We start from the raw sequence: 9,826 nt of genomic DNA, 5'->3' as shown, positions 1-9,826 counted from the left end.
CAGGCTTCGCCCAGCTCTGAGGACGGACTGGATAGGTATTGGCAGGGGGGGAGGGGGGACAGGCTGGGTAGGGGTGGGGACAATCTGCTGTGAAACAAATCCAGGGGCCTGGTAACGACTGTCTTGAAGTTCAAAGTGCCTTGCAGGTGTGTGTGGCACAACCTCTTGCCTCCCTCAGCCAGCTCTGTGATCGGGATCCCGACCAAGGGTTTTCTAGGTATTAGGGCTGACATAGGGTTGATGCCATACGGCCCCAGTCTTTTTCAAGAATTTTGGGTGTACATTGCTGTGTAACAACTGGTCACAAATTTAGCGGCTTAAAACAGCACACATTGTTGTCTCATAGGTGCCAACTCAGGAGCGCTGGCCCAGTCGGATGATCCTTTGCTCAGAGTCTCGGGCTGTAATCAAGGTCTCAGCCAGGCTGCATCCTCATCTGAGACTCAGCTGGGGAAGAACCCACCTGCAAGCCCATCCAGCGTTTGTGGGCAGAATTTACTTGCTTCTGACTGTATGACTCAGGGCTTGGGGTTTTTGCTGGCTGTCAGCAGAGCAGCAAAAACAGGGCCAGGGGCCATCTGCAGTTCCTGAGGGTTCCAGCAGTTTCTTGCCATGTGGGCCTCTCCAGCTTACGTGCTTACTTTGTCAGGCCCACAGGAGAGTCTCTAGTCCCAGTCTGCTAAGATTGAGTTTCACATAATGAAACTTATTATGCATGTAGTGGGAGTGACAACTTTCCCATCACTTTTGCCATAGTCTATAGGTTAGAAGGAAGTCACAGATCCCACCTGAACTCAAAAAGAGGATCACACACCCTCGTGTGAAGACCAGGAAGCAGGTATCCCTGGGGGTTGCCTTAGGTCCTGTCCACCACAGAACCTATCGGGATTATTGGAAAACCTAAGGAAAAGTCTAAGAAAAGAGAGAGAGACTAGGATAGGAGAGAGAAAGAAAGAAAATCATAATACATGAGGCAGGGGCTCCTGGGTGAGTAAGTTGGTTGAGCATCTGACTCTTGGTTTCAGCTCAGGTCATGATCTCAGGGTCATGGAGTCTGCTTGCTCAGCGTGCAGTCTGCTTGGGATTCTCTCTCTCCCTCTGCCCCTCCCTCTGCACCATCTTGCTCTCTCTAGGATAAATCAACCTTTAAAAAAGCACAAAACCATAATGCAGCAGGATACAAAGGTAACAACAGTGACTTCAAGGATCACTAATGGTTACACACACCAGAGGCTGCCCAGCCATGCCAGTGATGCCAAAGATTCTGGGTTTGATGAGCCCCAGCTTGGAGGGATCCATGTTGTGGGCTTCCTCCTGTCTTGCTCCTTGGCTGTAGAACAAAGTTAAAAACTGGGCATACTGGTTTCAGTGTAGAGTCCTGTTGTCCCACCCAGTTGGGTTCCTTTGCAACCCTGAACCTTTGCTTGTGCCTTGTCACTTTACAGAAACTCGAACTATCTTGCTTGATTTCAGCTTCCCTCCTCTCTACCTCAGAATTTCTCCCTATTTGCATCAATCCTTGTCTCTCATCTTAAAGATGTGGTCTTCTTTCTGCCCATGGCCAGCCCTCTCTCTCTCTCTCTCTCTTTACATAGAGATTGCAAACACACGCTCCACTCTCTCTCAATTACAAAGCAGGGGCACTGAGTGGCTCAGTTGGTTAAGCCTTAGACTCTTGATTTTGGCTCATGTCAGTGATCTCAGGATCCTGAGATCGAGCGGGGCTCGATCCCAGGACTCTGGGATCATGACCAGAGCCAAAGGCAGAGGCTTTAACCCACTAAGCCATCCAGGCGCCCCCACTTATTACTTTTTAAACTTAGCCTCTGTCTACATCACTCCCCTAAAACTCCTATTTTGGGGCCCCGGCTGGCTTAGTGGGTAGAGCGTGCAACTCTGTCTCAGCATTGTAACTTAAAGACCCACATTGGGTGTAGAGATTACTTAAAAATAGAACCTTAAAAAAAAAAAAAAACCCACCTTCTATTTTAAATGTCACTAGTAGCCCATGTAATGCGACATAAACTATTCATTCTCACCAACACCCACAGTTCCCAGCCTCTCTTACAGATGGGTGTGACCAAGTGACTGAATTCCAGCTACTGGAATTCAAGCGAAAGTGACAAGGTGGCTCATAAAATTCTCAGGTGCTGATCTTTTCTCCCCTTCCTATCTGCTGCAGAATGGAGGAGACTCAGAGTCAAACCAGATGTGCCCATTCCAAATTTCAGGGTCCCGCTCCTCCTCAATCATCAGAAAGACTTAATAAGACTGAAATCAAGGGGCACCTGGGTGGCTCAGTCGGTTAAGCATCTGTCTTTGGCTCAGGTTATAATCGGAGGGTCCTGGGATCAAACCCAATGTCAGGCTCTCTGCTCAGCAGGGAACTTACTTCTCCTTTTCCCTCTGCCTGCGGCTCTCCCTGTTCGTGCTCTCTCTCTTTCTGTCAAATAAAAAGATAACACCTTAAAAAAAAAAAAAAGACCGAATTCAACTGTTGTAATTCTGCAACATGTGTGATACTTTGTTTTATTTGTAGCAAGTAAATCTGTGGCTAAGAGGAATAAGAGATTCCCTTATGGTTATCCTGGAAGCTCTATGACTCTCTGACCATGACATAGGTTGAGAGTTTTAAAGACCCAAGCTTGTCATTTTCTTCGTGCAAAAACTCCAATGCATTCAGAAGCATTCCTGTCATACCAAGTCCCCATAGTCATCATCACTGCCCTAACAGTTGAGTGCAACACTGGGGCCCCCAAGGCACTTGGCTAAGTTGGCACATCATCCCAAATAACCGCAGGTGATAATTTGATTAAGCATGATGCCACAGCATGCCATGGATTGGTTGCTCTGTGTTTCTCACTGGCAAGGAGCTCAGTGCATTGAAACCCAAATGACACCACCAAACCAATTCCCTAGTCCCATCTTTAAGGTCTATTTTCTGCGACCCTTCCCAGTACCAACTTCTGTATCAGTCAGGGTCCAGCCAATGAGACAGAAACCATACCAGTTATTGGACAAAGGGAATTTAATATAAAGAATAGTTGAAGGAATTAACTAGGTATAAAGCTGTTAACTAACTGAAAAGGTAAAAAGACAACTCTGAGATACCATGGAGACAGCAACAGCAGGAGGCATCTATAATTCATAGAGCTAGGAGAACAAAGGGAAGCATCTGGAATTATGAAAACTTAGGAACTTAGAAGAGGGGCTCCACAGAGCGGAAACTCAAGACCTCTAAATCTGGTGCTCCTGTTTCTGAGAATGGAGAAAAGGAGTGCCACTTGGCTGATGCTGATGTCTTTGACTGGTTTACCCTGAAGCTGGGTCTGCAAAACCAATTGTTGAAAAACTCTGCAAAGTGGATTCAACTGCTGCTGCAGGAAGGCTCCACCGCTGCCCAGGTGAAGGAGCTTTGCTAGAGTGACCTCACAGGAAAAGGAAACAAACAGAAGGGAAGCGGGTCTTCCTCCTCCGGACTCACTATCTCCCTCTAGCGGCCCTTGTTGGGGCGCTGTATGCATAGAGCCGGCACTATACGTATGGAGCCGGCTGACAAAGCAGAAATGTGATGTGCAGCAGGCTCCCAGCTCCCCTATCTCACAGGAGAAAGCAGAAGGGTGGGTTTAGAGCCGAGGGATAATAACCTACCAATGAACACGGGCGCTTTTAGAAAAGCATTTGAAGAAAGAGGTGAACTTAGGTGAGAATTAGCTGGTTTTTCAAGCAGAGATTGAAGGGAAATAATAATGGGCATTTCAGAGTCAGAAAAGCTGACTGCTTCTAGACAACAAGTAGTATAAGACTGAAAAAAAGGTCTTGAAAGATGTGAACACCGTTAGGGTGAATATCAGCTGAAGAGTGTGGCCTTCCTTCTTATTATTTTACATGACTTTGGTGTAGCCATCATTACATTAAGAGGGAGTTGGGGGGGGGGGGCAGCACCTGGGTGGCTCAGGTGGTGAGGCATTTGCCTTCCACTTGGGTCATGATGCCGGGGTTCTGAGATTGAGCCCCACATGGAGCCCCACATCAGGCACCTTGCTCAGCAAGGAGCCTGCTTCTCCCTTTCCCTCTGTGTCCACTACCTCCCCCCCCCCCCCCCCCCCCCCAGCTTGTGCTCTTTCTCTCTCAAATAAGTAAATAAAATCTTTTAAAAAGAGTGAGGCAAGGGGTGGGGCGCCTGGGTGGCTCAGTTGGCTGAGCATCCAACTCTTCCTTTCAGCTCAGGTTGTGATCTGAGAGTTGTAAGATCCAGCCCTCTGTCTGGTTCTGTGCTCAGCCCAGACTCTGCTTGAGATTCTCTCCCCTCTCCCTCTGCCCCTCCCCCCACCCACACTCACTTGTGTTCTTTCTCTCTCTCATTAAATAAACAAAACCTTTAAAAAAAGAGGTAAGGGGTGTCAAAGCAAATAAATATAGAAGCTTGAGAATTCCATCTAGGAGAGAGCTTGAGGGTGGTTAGTGTCACATGGATCTGACTGGAAGGAAATAGAGCAGAAACATCTTGTGTTAATTTTCCAGCCAGTCTGGCTAAGCCACAGTACACAGATATTTGGTCAAATACTATTCTAGATGTTTTTGTGAAGGTATTTTTAAGGTGAAATTAACATTTTTAAAAAATATTTTTTAAGTCATCTCCAGGAGCCCAATGGGAGGGCTCGAGCTCATGATCCCAAGGTCAAGAGTCACAGGCTCCACCAACTGAACCAGCCAGGTGCCCCGTAAGGTGAGATTAACATTTAAATCAGTAGACTTTAGTAAAGCAGATTATTCTCCATAAAGTGGGTGGGCCTCATCCAATCAGTTGAAGGCCTTAATAGAAAAAAAGATCGACATCTCTGAGAAAGAGGGAATGCTGTCAGCAGATTTGAATGGCAATAGCAGCTCCTCCATGGCCTACCCTGCAGATTTTGGACTTGCCAGCCTCAACAATCATGAGCCAGTTATCTCCCCTGCATTCATATATATGCGTGTGCACGCGCACATACACACACACACAACCCATTAGTTATGTTTCTCTGGAGAACCCTGACTTATACATCAAGAAGGTTTTGAGGTAACTGTGTTATCAGAGAAACCATGAGCCCAAATTTTAAAGAGGCTTTGTCTCCCTAAATTCATATAAAATCTCAAGGGATGCATGAATAGCCAAAACAATTTTGAACAAGAAGAATGCAATTGGAGGTCTCATACTTCCTGATTTAAAAATGCGCTACAAAGCTATAGGAAACAAAACAAAAAAGTATGGTAGTGGCACAAAGACAGACATATAGGCCAATGGAATAAAATAAAGAGCCCAGAAACAAAACCCTTGCATGGAGGGTCAAGTAATTCTGACAAGGGCTCCAAGACCAGTCAATAAGGAGAAGAGTCTTTTCAACAAATGGTGTTGGGAAAACTGGAGATCCATATACAAAAGAATGAAGTTAGATTTTTACCTCATACCACATATAAAAATTAATCCCCCATGGATAAAAGACTAAATGTAAGAACTAGAACCATAAAACTCTTAGAAGAAAACAAAGAGTCAAACTTCATGATCCCAGATTTGGTGATGATATCTTGCAGATAAGACTGGAAGTATAGGCAACAAGAGAAAAACAGATAAACTGGACTTCATCAAAATTAAAACCTTTTGTATGTCAAAGGACACTATGACCAGAATGATAAGGCAACCAGGCAATCTATGGAATGGGAGAAAACATTTGCAAATCATACATCTGATTAATATCCAAAATACATGAAGAACTCCAGCAACTCAACAACAAAAATCAAGCAACCTGATTTTAAAATGGGCAAAGGATCTGAATAAACATTTCCTCCAAGATAAATATTCCCTGTGCCAGTAAGCACATGAAAAGATGTTCAACATCACTGATAATTAAGGAATATAAATCAGAATGACAATGAGATACAATCTCATCCCCACTAGCATGGCTACTATTGAAGACAAAACAGGGGTGCCTGGCTGGCTCAGTCATAGAGCATGGCACTCTTAATCTCAGGGTCGTGAGTTCAAGTCCCATCTTGGGTGTGAAACCTACTTAAAAAAATAAAACAAGTGCTGGTGAGGATGTGGAGAAATTTGAGCCCTTGGATATTGCTAGTAGGAATGTAAAATGGGGCAGCTGCTATAGAACACAGCACAACAAAAAAATTAAACATATGATCCAGAAATTCCAATTCTGCGAAGAATTGAAAGCAGGGACTTGAACAGATACTTGTCTACCAATGTTCCTATCAGTATTATTCATAATAGTCAAAAGGCAGATGCAAGGAAAATAACCATTGACAGATGAATGGGTAAACAAAATGTGTATTCACACAATGGAATATTTCAGCCATAAAAAGAAAGGACACTTTGACACATGCTACAATATGGATGAACTTTGAAGACACTACGTGAAATGAAATAAGCTCATCACAGAAGGACAAAGATGATGATAGAGTAGTCAGATTCATAGAGACAAAGCAGAAGGATGATTGCTAGAGTCTGGGGGGGTAGGGGGGATGGGGAGTTACTTTTGGGTATCAAGTTTTAGTTTGGGAAGATGAAGATGTTCCAGAGATGGATGGGGGTGATTATTGCATGACAACATGAATACACTAATGCCACTGGACTTTACAATTAGGGTGTAACTGATTAAATGGTAAATTTTATGTTATGTATATTTTAATGCCCACCCACACGTGCATGGGTACCTCTGGCTGGCTAAGATTTAAAATAACTTTTAGGGGACACCTGGGTGGCTCAGTGGGTTAAGCCTCTCCCTTCAACTCGGGGTCCTGGGATCGAGCCCTGCATCGGGCTCTCTGCTCAGCCCGATGAGCTGAGGGGAGCCTGCTTCCCCGCTCCGCCTACTTGTGATCTTTCTCTGTCAAATAAATATTTTATTAAAAAAAATAAAATCAAATAACTTTTAGGCCCCCATGCTTGCACCAGCAGGAAGTGAACCGTGAGAGCAGCACATTCTCTGAGGAAGTCATACTCTGCAAAGCCCACCTGGGATGTGGCCATCACTGATAGTCAAGGGGCCAGAGGGCACAGCCAGGAGGCGTGGAAAACATTGGATAAAGGAGTCTCTCCTAGAGCTAATTAAGGTCTAATCAAGGAACGGCTGGCCAGGGAAGAGGGCTTTGTCAGTCTGACCAGCGGGGATTTGGAACTGCTTTGGACCAATTCTTTCCTTTCCTGGACCGATGTTTGTATTGAAGCTAGTCTTGGTCTATCATTGTATATTTTGTTTTTTTAATTCATAAGGAACCATATCGGAAGCTGACGGAGAGACTCGGAGCTGAATATAGTCACTAGATGGGGTGTGGGTCTATCTCCCTTGGGAAGGGGTGTGTTCTCTCTGTGAGAAGAGCGAAAACCGGTATCTGGCTCAGAAAGAGTGCCTGAGGCAGACGGCGACACACAAAAATCTCTCTTTTCTTCTTCTTAAACCCACATCTAGACTTCATGTTCCAGTAGGGTTGCCAGATTTAGCAAATAAAAACACAGGATGCCCAGTGAAATTTGAATTTCAGATAAACAACAAAGACTCTTTTAGTATGTCCTGTGGAACATTTGAGACATAATTCTACTGAAAAAAATATTTGTTTACCCCAAATTCAAATTTCACCAGGCATTCTGAGTCTCATCGGGCAGCCCTCCTTCCTGGCCTCCCTTTGCAATTAGATGTGGTGGGTGACTGAGGTCCGGCCGGTGGTGAGAAATGTGCCCTTCTCCCAGGCCTGGCCTCTTAAAACCTCTCCAAAAGCAGAGGACTCTGAGCATCTAGAGGAGGGGAGAGTCACACAATGGAAGGAGCCTGCACCCTGAATGAATTGAGTAGAACAGGCCTCCCTCCCCAAACCTGCACTAGACCAGCAGTGAGTCTGTCTCGAATAATATCCCTAATCCTTAAATCCAATAGCTCTTCTCATCCTTTCCTTAACAGCATATGGCTTTGGTCACCATTTCTTTCTTTTTGAAACTCTCCCTTCCCTAATATTATTATTTTCTCATCCTCTAATGATGATGAGGAGGAAGAGAAGGAAGAGGATAGGTGCCATGCACCAAGTTCTTACTACGGGCCAGGTGCTGCACTAGTGCCTTATCTAGTATCTCATTTAATCCTCCTAACTTCTCTGTGTGGTACAATCACTCCCATTTTCAGGGTGAGACAAAAGGTGTAGAGAAGTTGAGTCACTTGCCCAAGGTCTCACTGGCTCTGCTTCTCTCTCTACACTCTTCTTTTGACAGTCCATCCGATACTGGCCTCTGTAACGATCGTGTCTTGTATGGACGGCTCCCTGACCTCTCTCCTTGTCTCCACTTGCACATTTCCTGGCACATGAATGTGCTGACGGCATTAAACTCAGCACAGCCCAAGTGTGCAGCTACTCCTGTGTCATACTGTTCTCCATGCTTCTCCTTCAATTTCCACGACAACCCTGAGACATGTTATTCATAGCTAAGAGGTACAGTGTTATTCACATTTCACAGATGAGTGAACGAGGCTCAGAGAGTCAGGATCTGGCTCAGGTTTATACTCGAGTACACAGCAGCTCTCAGTGACAATACCTCAGTTCTACTCAAACTGAGCTCTCCCTGTCCTGTTTGGTTGCCTGCTTCCTATACTCACTTTCTACCCTTAACTTTCAAATCCTCCCCATCTTTCAGAGGCCAGCTCAAGGGCTATTTCCCCACCAACTCTGTTTGGGTATACCAAGCTTGAAGGGATCTCCACCTTGTGTGAATTTACAGAGGACTTACTCTGTATCTCACTTATCTTTTCGGAAGCATACAAGCAAAACTCTAACAAAGTTCAAGGGGACAGGTACAGGGCAAGAAGTTTATGTGGCTCTTCGGTCCCAGAATTTACCAATTTCTTTCTTTTTTAAGATTTTATTTATTTATTTGGGGGATGCCTGGGTGGTTCAGTCAGTTAAGTTGCTGCCTTCAGCTTGGGTCATGATCCCAGGGTTCTGGGATCGAATCCCACATCGGGCTCCTTGCTCCGTGGGGAGCCTGCTTCTCTATCCACCTCAGCCTGCTTGTGTGTGATCTCTCTCTCTCTGACAAAAAAATAAATAAAATCTTTTTTTTTTTTTTTAAAGATTTTATTTATTTGGTAGAGAGAGAGACAGCACGAGTTGGGGGCAGAACAGAGGGAGAGGGACAGACTTCCTGCTGAGTGGGGAGCTGGATGGGGCGCTCGGTGCCAGGACCCCGAGATCATGACCTGAACCAAAGGCAGACACTTAACTGACTGAGCCACCCAGTTGCCCCTACCAGTTTCTATCTTGATGAAAGTTTCTGTGTATCTGCTACCAACTCTATTAGAGAATTATTTGAGGACGGGATGTGTGGCAAGTCATCTTCAGTCCCTAAAATAGCCATTCATAAATAATTGTTGAAAGAACTGATCAATTTCAAACCCTCTGAGCCTGCACACACTACATTTTTAGATGAAGGTGAGAAGGTCTGTTTAGGAAAAGTGATTTTTCCCCAAGGGGACTGGTAAAGACATGTCAAACACTCCCTTTCCTCCCACCTTCATTAGAGAACAAAAAAGCATCTACTTCTTAGGTGTATGAAGCGTCTGGTTTCTGTTTTAGCTGGGTCTCAGAAGGAAATGACTTTTCTCTGAAATTGTAGACGCCCAACCCAGCTGCAGCATTGTTAGGCCTCAGGGTAAACAGGAAGCTTCCTGCCTTGGGCCCTTCATGTCCCTCTCCCAGACTATTAAAGACTGTTAATAGGATGGTAAAAAGACAGCTGCTGGCCGTAAAAATCAGCCCATTCCTTAGATCCTTGGAGAATAGCAACTAGATC

Source organism: Mustela putorius, unplaced genomic scaffold, assembly GCF_011764305.1.
Source record: "Mustela putorius furo isolate JIRA1106 unplaced genomic scaffold, ASM1176430v1.1 tig00003853_pilon_pilon_pilon, whole genome shotgun sequence".
Lineage (NCBI taxonomy): Eukaryota > Metazoa > Chordata > Mammalia > Carnivora > Mustelidae > Mustela > Mustela putorius.
The sequence above is the reverse complement of the archived record's forward strand: the minus strand, read 5'-3'. Positions refer to the sequence as shown.